This window comes from Salmo salar, chromosome 20 (genome assembly GCF_965601325.2).
Source record: "Salmo salar chromosome 20, fSalSal1, whole genome shotgun sequence".
Lineage (NCBI taxonomy): Eukaryota > Metazoa > Chordata > Actinopteri > Salmoniformes > Salmonidae > Salmo > Salmo salar.
The window spans coordinates 91,299,337-91,309,983 of record NC_138310.1 but is presented as its reverse complement, the minus strand read 5'-3'; the positions used below and the strand labels follow the sequence as shown (position 1 = coordinate 91,309,983).

The 10,647-nt window shown below is 42.3% G+C and overlaps 1 protein-coding gene across 1 annotated transcript in view; it reads left to right on the top strand.

Annotated features, from left to right (window-relative positions):
* cog6 (component of oligomeric golgi complex 6) overlaps positions 1–10,647 on the top strand; it is a 129,976-nt gene that overhangs the window by 98,287 nt on the left and 21,042 nt on the right.

The following is a 10,647-nucleotide window of genomic DNA, read 5'->3' as shown; positions in this document are numbered from 1 at the left end:
TTTATTTCAGCTTTTATTTCTTTCGTCACATTCCCAGTGGGTCAGAAGTTTACATACACTCAATTAGTATTTGGTAGCATTGCCTTTAAATTGTTTAACTTGGGTCAAACATTTTGGGTTGCCTTCCACAAGCTTCCCACAATAACTTGGGTGAACGTTGGCCCATTCCTCCTGACAGAGCTGGTGTAACTAAGTCAGGTTTGTAGGCCTCCTTGCTCGCACGCGCTTTTTCAGTTCTACCCACACATTTTCTGTAGGATTTGAGGTCAGGGCTTTGTGATGGCCACTCCAATAACATCATTTTGTTGTGATTAAGCCATTTTGTCACAACTTTGGAAGTTTGCTTGGGGTCATTGATCATTTGGAAAACGCATCTGCGACCAAGCTTTAACTTCCTGACTGATGCCTTGATATTTTGCTTCAATATATCCACATATTTTTCCCTTCCTCATGATGCTTCACGGTTGGGATGGTGTTCTTCGGCTTGCAAGCCTCCCCCTTTTTCCTCCAAACATAACGACGGTCATTATGGCCAAACAGTTCTATTTTTGTTACATCAGACCAGAGGACATTTCTCCAAAAAGTACGATCTTTGTCCCCATGTGCAGTTGCAAACCGTAGTCTGGCTTTTTTTATGGCGGTTTTGGAGTAGTGGCCTCTTCTTTGCTGAGCGGCCTTTCAGGTCGTGTCGATATAGAACTTGTTTTACTGTGGATAAAGATACTTTTGTACCTGTTTCCTCCAGCATCTTCACAAGGTCCTTTGCTGTTGTTCTGGGATTGATTTGCACTTTTTGCACCAAAGTACGTTCATCTCTAGCAGACAGAACTCCTTCCTGAGTGGTGTGACGGCTGCGTGGTCCCATGGTGTTTATACTTGCGTACTATTGTTTGTACAGATGAACGTGGTCCCTTCAGGCATTTGGAAATTGCTCCCAAAGATGAACCAGACTTGTGGAAGTCTACAATTTATTTCTGAGGTCTTGGCTGATTTCTTTTGATTTCCCCATGATGTCAAGCAAAGAGGCACTGAGTTTGAAGGTAGGCCTTGAAATACATCCACAGGTACACCTCCAATTGACTCAAATGATGTCAATTAGCCTATCAGAAACGTCTAAAGCCATGACATCATTTTCTGAAACTTTCCAAGCTGTTTAAAGGCCCAGTCAACTTAGTGTATGTAAACTTCTGACCCACTGGAATTGTGATAAAGTGAATTATAAGTGAAATAATCTGTCTCTAAACAATTGTTGGAAAAATGACTTCTGTCATGCTCAAAGTAGATGTCCTAACCGCCAAAACTCTAGATTGTTAACAATTCATTTGTGGAGTGGTTGAAAAACGAGTTTTAATGACTCCAACCTAAGTGTATGTAAACTTCCGAGTACATCTGTTTATAGCAGTAATATAGCAGCAGTAATGTAGCAGCGGTAATGTAGCAGCGGTAATGTAGCAGCAGTAGTATAGCAGCAGTAGTATAGCAGCAGCAGCAGTAATATATAACAGTAATATATAACAGTGATATAGCAGCAGTAATGTAGCAGCAGTAATATAGCAGCAGTAATATAGCAGCAGTAGTATAGCAGCAGTAGTATAGCAGCGGTAATGTAGCAGCGGTAATGTAGCAGCGGTAGTGTAGCAGCGGTAGTGTAGCAGCGGTAGTGTAGCAGCAGCAGTGGTATAGCAGCAGCAGTGGTATAGCAGCAGCAGTGGTATAGCAGCAGCAGTAGTATAGCAGCAGCAGTGGTATAGCAGCAGCAGTGGTATAGCAGCAGCAGTGGTATAGCAGCAGCAGTGGTATAGCAGCAGCAGTGGTATAGCAGCAGCAGTGGTATAGCAGCAGCAGTGGTATAGCAGCAGCAGTGGTATAGCAGCAGTAGTATAGCAGCAGTAATGTAGCAGCAGTAATATACTGCTCAAAAAAAATAAAGGGAACACTTAAACAACACAATGTAACTCCAAGTCAATCACACTTCTGTGAAATCAAACTGTCCACTTAGGAAGCAACACTGATTGACAATACATTTCACATGCTGTTGTGCAAATGGAATAGACAACAGGTGGAAATTATAGGCAATTAGCAAGACACCCCCAATAAAGGAGTGGTTCTGCAGGTGGGGACCACAGACCACTTCTCAGTTCCTATGCTTCCTGGCTGATGTTTTGGTCACTTTTGAATGCTGGCGGTGCTTTCACTCTAGTGGTAGCATGAGACGGAGTCTACAACCCACACAAGTGGCTCAGGTAGTGCAGCTCATCCAGGATGGCACATCAATGTGAGCTGTGGCAAGAAGGTTTGCTGTGTCTGTCAGCGTAGTGTCCAGAGCATGGAGGCGCTACCAGGAGACAGGCCAGTACATCAGGAGACGTGGAGGAGGCCGTAGGAGGGCAACAACCCAGCAGCAGAACCGCTACCTCCACCTTTGTGCAAGGAGGAGCAGGAGGAGCACTGCCAGAGCCCTGCAAAATGACCTCCAGCAGGCCACAAATGTGCATGTGTCTGCTCAAACGGTCAGAAACAGACTCCATGAGGGTGGTATGAGGGCCCGACGTCCACAGGTGGGGGTTGTGCTTACAGCCCAACACTGTGCAGGACGTTTGGCATTTGCCAGAGAACACCAAGATTGGCAAATTCGCCACTGGCGCCCTGTGCTCTTCACAGATATGACAGACGTGACAGTCTGGAGACGCCGTGGAGAAGGTTCTGCTGCCTGCAACATCCTCCAGCATGACCGGTTTGGCGGTGGGTCAGTCATGGTGTGGGGTGGCATTTCTTTGGGGGGCCGCACAACCCTCCATGTGCTCGCCAGAGGTAGCCTGACTGCCATTAGGTACCGAGATGAGATCCTCAGACCCCTTGTGAGACCATATGCTGGTGCGGTTGGCCCTGGGTTCCTCCTAATGCAAGACAATGCTAGACCTCATGTGGCTGGAGTGTGTCAGCAGTTCCTGCAAGAGGAAGGCATTGATGCTATGGACTGGCCCCCCCGTTCCCCAGACCTGGATCCAATTGAGCACATCTGGGACATCATGTCTTGCTCCATCCACCAACGCCACGTTGCACCACAGACTGTCCAGGAGTTGGCGGATGCTTTAGTCCAGGTCTGGGAGGAGATCCCTCAGGAGACCATCCTCCACCTCATCAGGAGCATGCCCAGGCGTTGTAGGGAGGTCATACAGGCACGTGGAGGCCACACACACTACTGAGTCTCATTTTGACTTGTTTTAAGGACATTACATCAAAGTTGGATCAGCCTGTAATGTGGTTTTCCACTTTAATTTTGAGTGTGACTCCAAATCCAGACCTCCATGGGTTGATAAATTGGATTTCCATTGATTATTTTTGTGTGATTTTGTTGTCAGCACATTCAACTATGTAAAGAAAAAAGTATTTAATAAGATTATTTAATTCATTCAGATCTAGGATGTGTTATTTTAGTGTTCCCTTTATTTTTTTGAGCAGTGTATATAACAGTAGTATAGCAGCAGTAGTATAGCAGCAGTAGTATAGCAGCAGTAGTATAGCAGCAGTAGTATAGCAGCAGTAGTATAGCAGCAGTAATATATAACAGTAATGTAGCAGCGGTAATGTAGCAGCGGTAATGTAGCAGCGGTAGTATAGCAGTAATATATAGCAGCGGTAGTAGTGTAGCAGCGTTAGTAGTGTAGCAGCGTTAGTAGTGTAGCAGCGGTAGTAGTGTAGCAGCGGTAGTAGTGTAGCAGCGGTAGTGTAGCAGCAGTAGTGTAGCAGCAGTAGTGTAGCAGCAGTAGTGTAGCAGCAGTAGTGTAGCAGCAGTAGTGTAGCAGCAGTAATATATAACAGTGGTATAGCAGCAGTGATTATAGCAGCAGTGATTATAGCAGCAGTAATGTATAGCAGCAGTAATGTATAGCAGCAGTAATGTATAGCAGCAGTAATGTAGCAGCAGTAATGTAGCAGCAGTAATGTAGCAGCAGTAATGTAGCAGCAGTAGTATAGCAGCAGTAGTATAGCAGCAGTAATGTAGCAGCAGTAATGTAGCAGCAGTAGTATAGCAGCAGTAATGTATAGCAGCAGTAATTTATAGCAGCAGTAGTATAGCAGCAGTAGTATAGCAGCAGTAATGTAGCAGCAGTAATGTATAGCAGCAGTAATGTAGCAGCAGTAATGTATAGCAGCAGTAATGTATAGCAGCAGTAATGTATAGCAGCAGTAATATATAGCAGCAGTAATGTATAGCAGCAGTAATATATAGCAGCAGTAGTATATAGCAGCAGTAATGTAGCAGCAGTAATATATAGCAGCAGTAATATATAGCAGCAGTAATGTAGCAGCAGTAATGTAGCAGCAGTAATGTAGCAGCAGTAATATATAGCAGCAGTAATATATAGCAGCAGTAATATATAGCAGCAGTAATGTAGCAGCAGTAATGTAGCAGCAGTAATGTAGCAGCAGTAATATGTAGCAGCAGTAATATATAGCAGCAGTAATGTAGCAGCAGTAATGTAGCAGCAGTAATATATAGCAGCAGTAATATATAGCAGCAGTAATGTAGCAGCAGTAATATATAGCAGCAGTAGTATAGCAGCAGTAATATATAGCAGCAGTAATGTAGCAGCAGTAATATATAGCAGCAGTAGTATAGCAGCAATAGTATAGCAGCAGTAATGTAGCAGCAGTAATGTAGCAGCAGTAATGTAGCAGCAGTAATGTATAGCAGCAGTAATGTAGCAGCAGTAATATATAGCAGCAGTAATATATAGCAGCAGTAATGTAGCAGCAGTAATGTATAGCAGCAGTAATGTATAGCAGCAGTAATGTAGCAGCAGTAATATATAGCAGCAGTAATGTAGCAGGAGTAATGTAGCAGCAGTAATATATAGCAGCAGTAATATATAGCAGCAGTAATGTAGCAGCAGTAATATATAGCAGCAGTAGTATAGCAGCAGTAATGTAGCAGCAGTAATATATAGCAGCAGTAATATATAGCAGCAGTAATATATAGCAGCAGTAATGTAGCAGCAGTAATATATAGCAGCAGTAATATATAGCAGCAGTAATGTAGCAGCAGTAATATATAGCAGCAGTAGTATAGCAGCAGTAATGTAGCAGCAGTAATATATAGCAGCAGTAATGTAGCAGCAGTAATATATAGCAGCAGTAATATATAGCAGCAGTAATGTAGCAGCAGTAATATATAGCAGCAGTAGTATAGCAGCAGTAATGTAGCAGCAGTAATATATAGCAGCAGTAATGTAGCAGCAGTAATGTAGCAGCAGTAATATATAGCAGCAGTAATGTAGCAGCAGTAATATATAGCAGCAATAGTATAGCAGCAGTAATGTAGCAGCAGTAATGTAGCAGCAGTAATGTAGCAGCAGTAATGTAGCAGCAGTAATGTAGCACTTTTAACCTTCTCTTTATTCTTGTTTCTTTTCGTTTCACCATTGTTTACATGATAACTCAGGAACAGCCATTGTCATGGTTACCACATGGTTAGACTCTCATTAATAAAGTCATCATTCGTCCATCCTTCCGAGCACCAATGTTCTCTTCCGCTCCAGCAACTGTCACAACCGACTGGTTATGAAGAAAAAAATACGGAATTAAAATACGTTAGTTCATCTTGATTGGCCCAGATTAGTTAATTCATTATTGATGTCCAAATTAATTAACACATGTTCAAATTAATTCAGTGCAAATTGCATCAATTAGACAAAAGTTATTGACAAAATACAAGAGGGACAGCAAGTAAAGAGGATCTGGGGACCTATGCCAAGTCTTTTCAGTCCCCTGAGGGGGAAAAGGTGTTGTCGTGCCCTCTTCACGACTGTCTTTGTGTTTGGACCATTATAGTTTGTTGGTGATGTGGACACCAAGGAACTTGAAACTCTCGACCCGCTCCACTTACAGCCCTGTCGATGTGAATGGGGGCCTGATCGGCACGCCTTCTCCTGTAGTCCATAATCATCTCCTTTTGTCTTGCACACATTGAGGGAGAGGTTGTTGTCGTCTCTGACCTCCTCCCTATAGGCTGTCTCATCGTTGTCGGTGATCAGGCCTACAACTGTTGTGTTGTCAGCAAACTAAATGATGGTGTTGGAGTCGTGTTTGGCCACGCAGTCGTGGGAGTACAGGAGGGGACCTAGCACACGCCCCTGAGGGGCCTCAGTGTTAAGGATCAGCGTGGCGGATGTGTTGCTAACTACCCTTACCACCTGGGGGGCGGCCCGTCAGGATGTCCAGGATCCAGTTGCAGAGGGAGGTGTTTAGTCCCAGGATCCTTAGTAATGAGCTTTGTGGGTACTATAGTGTTGAACACTAAGCTTTACTTAATGAATGTTAGGTGTTCCTTTTGTCCAGGTGGGAAAGGGCAGTGGGGAGTGCGATTGAGATTGCAGTAATATAGCTGCAGTATTATAGAGCTGTAATATATAACAGTAAAATACCAACAGTAAAATACCAACAGTAATATAGCAACAGTAATATATACCAGTAATATAGCAACAGTAATATATAACAGTAATATATAACAGTAATATAGCAGCAGTAATATATACCAGTAATATAGCAACAGTAATATATAACAGTAATATATAACAGTAATATAGCAGCAGTAATATATATATATACCAGTAATATAGAGCTGTAGTATATAACAGTAAAATACCAACAGTAATATATAACAGTAAAATACCAACAGTAGTATATAACAGTAAAATACCAACAGTAGTATATAACAGTAGTATATAACAGTAGTATATAACAGTAGTATATAACAGTAGTAATATTTAGCAGCAGTACTATAGCAGCAGTAGCATAGCAACAGTAATATAGCAACGGTAATTAGAGGTCGACCGGTTATGATTTTTCAACACCGATACCGAATATCAGAAGACCAAAAACCGATACCGGTTATTGGAAGACCAAAAAAGGTGATACCGATTAATCGGCCGATTCTTTTTTTTTATTTTATTTTTATGTATTTTTATTTTATTTGTAATAATGACAATTACAACAATACTGAATGAACACTTATTTTAACTTAATATAATACATCAATAAAATCTATTTAGCCTGATATAAATAATGAAACATGTTCAATTTGGTTTAAATAATGCAAAAACAAAGTGTTGGAGAAGAAAGTAAAAGTGCAATATGTGCCATGTAAAAAAGCTAACGTTTAAGTTCCTTGCTCAGAACATGAGAACATATGAACGCTGGTGGTTCCTTTGAACATGAGGCTTCAATATTCCCAGGTAAGAAGTTTTAGGTTGTAGTTATTATAGGAATTATAGGACTATTTATCTCTATACCCATTTGTATTTCATATACCTTTGACTATTGGATGTTCTTATAGGCACTTTAGTATTGCCAGTGTAACAGTATAGCTTCCATCCCTCTCCTTGCTCCTACCTGGGCTCGAACCAGGAACACATCGACAACAGCCACCCTCGAAGCATCGTTACACATGTAGAGCAAGGGGAACAACCACTCCCAAGTCTCAGAGCGAGTGACATTTGAAACGCTATTAGCGCGCACCCGCTAACTAGCTAACCATTTCACATGGGTTACACCAGCCTAATCTCGGGGGTTGATAGGCTTGAAGTCATAAACAGCTCAAAGCTTGAAGAATTGCGAAGAGCTGCTGGCAAAACACACGAAGATGCTGTTTGAATGAATGCTTATGAGCCTGCTGCTGCCTACCATCGCTTAGTCAGACTGCTCTATCAAATATCAAATCAAAGACTTAATAACACACAGAAATACGAGCCTTTGGTCATTAATATGGTAGAATCCGGAAACTATCATTTCGAAAACGAAACGTTTATTCTTTCAGTGAAATACGGAACCGTTCTGTATTTTATCTAACGGGTGGCATCCCTAAGTCTAAATATCCCTGTTACATTGCACAACCTTCAATGTTATGTCATAATTATGTACAATTCTGGCAAATTAATTACGGCCTTTGTTAGGAATAAATGGACTTCACACAGTTCGCAATGAGCCAGGCGGCCCCAAACTGCTGTATACAGTGAGGGGAAAAAGTATTTGATCCCCTGCTGATTTTGTACGTTTGCCCACTGACAAAGAAATGATCAGCCTATAATTTTAATGGTAGGTTTATTTGAACAGTGAGAGACAGAATAACAACAGCAAAAATCCAGAAAACCGCATGTCAAAAATGTTATAAATTGATTTGCATTTTAATGAGGGAAATAAGTATTTGACCCCCTCTCAATCAGAAAGATTTCTGGCTCCCAGGTGTCTTCTATACAGGTAACGAGCTGAGATTAGGAGCACACTCTTAAAGGGAGTGCTCCTAATCTCAGTTTGTTACATGTATAAAAGACACCTGTCCACAGAAGCAATCAATCAGATTCCAAACTCTCCACCATGGCCAAGACCAAAGAGCTCTCCAAGGATGTCAGGGACAAGATTGTAGACCTACACAAGGCTGGAATGGGCTACAAGACCATCGCCAAGCAGCTTGGTGAGAAGGTGACAACAGTTGGTGCGATTATTCGCAAATGATCATGAGAATGGTGAGGAATCAGCCCAGAACTACACAGGACAATCTTGTCAATGATCCCAAGGCAGCTGGGACCATAGTCACCAAGAAAACAATTGGTAACCCACTACGCCGTGAAGGACTGAAATCCTGCAGCGCCCGCAAGGTCCCCCTGCTCAAGAAAGCACATATACATGCCCGTCTGAAGTTTGCCAATGAACATCTGAATGATTCAGAGGACAACTGGGTGAAAGTGTTGTGGTCAGATGAGACCAAAATGGAGCTCTTTGGCATCAACTCGTTGTGTTTGGGGGAGGAGGAATGCTGCCTATGACCCCCAAGAACACCATCCCCACCGTCAAACATGGAGGTGGAAACATTATGCTTTGGGGGTGTTTTTCTGCTAAGGGGACAAGACAACTTCACCGCATCAAAGGGACGATGGATGGGGCCATGTACCGTCAAATATTGGGTGAGAACCTCCTTCCCTCAGCCAGGGCATTGAAAATGGGTCGTGGATGGGTATTCCAGCATGACAATAACCCAAAACACACGGCCAAGGCAACAAAGGAGTGGCTCAAGAAGAAGCACATTAAGGTCCTGGAGTGGCCTAGCCAGTCTCCAGACCTTAATCCCATAGAAAATCTGTGGAGGGAGCTGAAGGTTTGAGTTGCCAAACGTCAGCCTCAAAACCTTAATGACTTGGAGAAGATCTGCAAAGAGGAGTGGGACAAAATCCCTCCTGAGATGTGTGCGAACCTGGTGGCCAACTACAAGAAACGTCTGACCTCTGATTGCCAACAAGGGTTTTGCCACAAAGTACTAAGTCATGTTTTGCAGAGGGGTCAAATACTTATTTCCCTCATTAAAATGCAAATCAATTTATAACATTTTTTACATGCGTTTTTCTGGACTTTTTTGTTATTCTGTCTCTCACTGTTCAAATAAACCTACCATTAAAATTATACACTGATCATTTCTTTGTCAGTGGGCAAACGTACAAAATCAGCAGGGGATCAAATACTTTTTTCCCTCACTGTATAGCCTGACTGCTTGCACGGAACGCAAGAGAAGTGACACAAATTCATGTTAGCAGGCAATATTAACTAAATATGCAGGTTTAAAAATATATACTTGTGTATTGATTTTAAAGAAAGGCATTGATGTTTATGGTACACATTGGTGCAACGACAGTGCTTTTTTCGCAAATGCGCTTGTTAAATCATCACCCGTTTTTCGAAGTAGGCTGTGATTCAATGAGAAATTAACAGGCACCGCATCGATTATATGCAACGCAGGACACGTTAGATAAACTAGTAATATCATCAACCATGTGTAGTTAACTAGTGATTATGTTAAGATTGATTGTTTTTTATGAGATAAGTTTAATGCTAGCTAGCAACTTACCTTGGCTTCTTGCTGCCCTCGCGTAACAGGTAGTCAGTAACAGCAGGGTAACACTGAGAAGAGTAACAGCAGGGTAACATTGAGAAGAGTAACAGCAGGGAAACATAGTAACAGCAGGTTAACACTGAGAAGAGTAACAGCAGGGAAACATAGTAACAGCAGGTTAACACTGAGAAGAGTAACAGCAGGGAAACATAGTAACAGCAGGTTAACACTGAGAAGAGTAACAGCAGGGAAACATAGTAACAGCAGGTTAACACTGAGAAGAGTAACAGCAGGGAAACATAGTAACAGCAGGTTAACACTGAGAAGAGTAACAGCAGGGTAACATTGAGAAGAGTAACAGCAGGTTAACACTGAGAGATTCAGTGAGTGTTCAGGGAAGTATGTGGGTTGAGTGGGCACGGCATAGCCTTGGTTTCTCAAATGATTTCCTCGCCTGGTTCACCAACTACTTCTCTGATAGAGTTCAATGTGTCAACTGCTCTTAAATACAAGTAAAACTAAATGCATGCTCTTCAACCGATCGCTGCCCGCACCTGCCCGCCCGTCCAGCATCACTACTCTGGACGGCTCCGACTTAGAATATGTAGATAACTACAAATACCTAGGTGTCTGGTTAGACTGTAAACGCTCCTTCCAGACTCATATTAAGCATCTCCAATCCCAATTTGCAATGAGGAAAGAACGCTGTTATTTCCACTTTTATTTTAGTTTTATTTGGAAGCACAGAGTGAGACCATTACACC